The sequence below is a fragment of the Tigriopus californicus genome, chromosome 7, assembly GCF_007210705.1.
Source record: "Tigriopus californicus strain San Diego chromosome 7, Tcal_SD_v2.1, whole genome shotgun sequence".
NCBI classification, from domain to species: domain Eukaryota; kingdom Metazoa; phylum Arthropoda; class Copepoda; order Harpacticoida; family Harpacticidae; genus Tigriopus; species Tigriopus californicus.
In genome coordinates this window covers 2,250,484-2,253,619 of record NC_081446.1, presented here as the reverse complement: position 1 = coordinate 2,253,619, position 3,136 = coordinate 2,250,484, and the positions used below count along the sequence as shown (strand labels likewise).

The 3,136-nt window shown below is 40.3% G+C and overlaps 1 protein-coding gene across 1 annotated transcript in view; it reads right to left on the bottom strand.

Moving 5' to 3' along the window:
• The window catches only part of LOC131883505 (galactoside alpha-(1,2)-fucosyltransferase 1-like), a 14,420-nt gene that overhangs the window by 1,516 nt on the left and 9,768 nt on the right, over positions 1 to 3,136 (bottom strand). The gene's annotated exons all lie outside the window — the stretch shown is intronic.

Below are 3,136 nucleotides of genomic sequence, written 5' to 3'. Positions count from 1 at the left end.
TTTATATGAGGCCTGTCTTTTAAAGCTCGTACCTCGGAGTTAGGGGCTTGGACGTTAATCTGTATGAAAATATACTCGCCAAAGTGATCATACTGGGTAGCGTCCAAACCTTAACTCAGAGGTACGAGCATCTAAAAAACTCGTCTCTAATCAAGCAGGAAACGTAGAAAAAGTTTTGCGATAACACTAATTACTAGAGACGGCAAAAACATTTTGTTTTGGCGTTGAGTGTAAATTCCAGACGTTTGTCAAAACTAGTGCTGTTCAGAGCAGATGTTCTTCCTGTTAGGCGAACTTGTGCTCAGACAACTATTTACATTCAAAATTGTACAACGTTGAGCAAAAAAGCTTTGAGACTTAAAATAAAAAGTCACTACTGCAAGACAAACTAGTCTTGACAAACGTCTGGCATTTACCCTCAACGCCAAAACAAAATGTTTTTCCTGTCTCTACTAATTACATAAGATGAGCATTATCAGCCCAATCTGTGTCAGTTAGATAAACTTGTAGTGGTGTTCATGATTTTTTGTCGATTTGGGAGCATTACACTTAGTTGGGGCAGCACTAGCGTCGTTTCCTTGAATTTAGAGAAAATGGCCAGGCACGGCTGTCTGTGAAGGGGCTAGAGTTTAGACTTGTAATACTTGACTTTCATCACTTTTCAATAGATTGAGAGGATTTATTTAAAAAAAAGCTTTTAATTGTGACAAGGAGGACTTACTTGGGTTGTAACTTCAAGTCCTTCATGAATGATAAACCAAACGGAATCCAGACAATGAAGTCCAACTCTCTTCTTTCTCTGGCTCCTTCATTGTTCAATTTGCTGCCTTCAAATATTCGTCGGGCGTATTTTGTCGTTGAACCAGTAGCAGGATTTAAGTCAAATTTGGACAAGTTTTTGACTAAAATTCGCGTTCAACTAATTCCTTGGTCAATCAAATAATATATATAAATAAAAGTTAAGTAAAATGAATAAATTTCTTGTCTTGAACTGCTGGGATTTCAATCCTAGCAGCGGTAAGGAAGTCCGCAAAAAAAAGGATCGAGGGGAATTTCATTTCATATAAGGCCATGTTTCTCCCAACAAACCCAAGAGCAGATTCGATCTAGGTCCTCTACCAGATTACTGAAATCTTGACTACTTTTATACCACCGAATGAATGTATGCATGTGTATGGATGTGTTTGTCGTTCAGAAATTCCAGGATTTTATCTTGGTTGACTGAGGGGATCCCTGTTGTCTTAATCAGGGTATCGATTGACACACGGTCAGATATTGTGGCACCCACAAGAAAGCGCATGACCAAGTTCAAAACCACTTGAAGCCAATCAGTGTCTGGTCCCAAGGGCTCATTATTGTCGAGTCGGACTTCCCCGTACACGGCGAGGCAACAACGCAACTCTGATAGAACCGGATTGTGAACCAAAGGTAGGAGCGCATTCCCTGTGAGATAAATTTATATCAAATTTTGTTGAATTCCTTACTGCTACTGGGATTGGAATCCCGGCAGTTCAAGACGAGAAATTTATTCAGTTTACTGGACATTTATTTACATGAATTTCCATGGACGGGCGAACATGTTGCGAGTGGCTGGAGCTGGACGATGTCTCAACAAGATCCGAGGACACGCCTTTACCTTCTTATCCGAGACGTGGGTCACGGAGGAGAAACACGAAAGTTGCTTTCCTGGCAAACAGGGCTTCGTGGTCCATGCCAGGAAGCCTGCTAGGCGTGGTCGGCCCAGCGGGGGATTGGAGCTCTATATTAACAAACGTTTAGAGCGGACCCTTCTNGCTACTTCCTGCTTTAGTTTGCTCAAAAGGTCCTTGAAGTGAGGCAAGCCTGTTTTTGTGCTCTTTCCACATGCGAGACTTCTTTTTAATTTTCTTTCGAAGATTTTTCCCCAACGTTTTTGTAAGTGTAACTTTTACGGAGTAATCGCCAACAATTCTAAACCAATCCGATCGGATTCGGTCGGATTAAATATTTTGTTCGGATTCGGGTTCGGATTGGGTTCGGATCCGATCCAAATCCAAAATTGGAAGATAAATCAAATGAATGTAAAATTTGTTTTGAGAATGGTTACTTTCAAAAAATGTGAGAGAAAGCAAAGATCATCAAAGTTAAAATATGTGAGTGGCCCAACTATCTTAAAAGTTATCACAATCGTGTGGCAATCCCACAAAAATAGAGAAACCCAAAGTTTCAGAAAATAAGGCAAGGATCCAAGTATTTGCGGTCCATACACTCAATATTAGGAAAAAGAAAATTAGAATGTCTGGCAAAGGCACATTTAGTGTAAGTTAAATTACCTCCTTTTTGTCAATGGGTGAAAAAATCAGATCTGCATCAGATTTCGCAAAATGTTTCGGATTGTAGTCGGATTAAGCAAATGTATCTTGGATTGGGATTTAGATTCGGATCCGAAAAATCGTATTCGGATTCGGTCGGACTAGGGAAAAACTCGGATTCGGATTACAAAAAATCACTTCGGATCGGATTCGGAGACCCTGTCGGATCCGATGCACAGCTCCAGTGCCCGAATGACATGGACAACAAAAAATGAAACGAGGCCAAATAATACCAATTTCAAGCATACCATGATTGACAATGCCAATGGGGTCGTCGGCGAACGACAGTAATTTATTATATGAGTTAGACAGTGGCCTTCTGAGCCAACTCGTAATCTTTCCAACTCATAAGGGAAGAAACGTCCTATATCTGGTGTTCTCCAATTTGGCTGATGGCGTGGTCCGAAATGTAATTGCTTGAGAAGATCTAACGATGTCGGATCACATATTTTTTTCATTTTAGTTTTTTGGGGGTTGTTTTTTCACGGGCTTTTCTAACTGCTACCAGGAATGTAATCCCCAGTACTATTAAAATGAAAGCTTATAATTCGTCTATTTATTACCTTTCAATCTTTATGTGATATTTGGTCTACCAACGAATTTGAGTTGGCAAACCGAACTAGTCCTTGAATGTAGGGTTGATCAGGAATGCTATCTAAAAATTTGTCCAAGTCTGATTTGAAAGATGCAACCGGATCAACAAGGCCCACGTATTCCCTACAAATATTAGAGGGAAGCAAATTAGACAATGAAGGAGCCCGAGAAAGAAGAGAAGTGGACTTCAT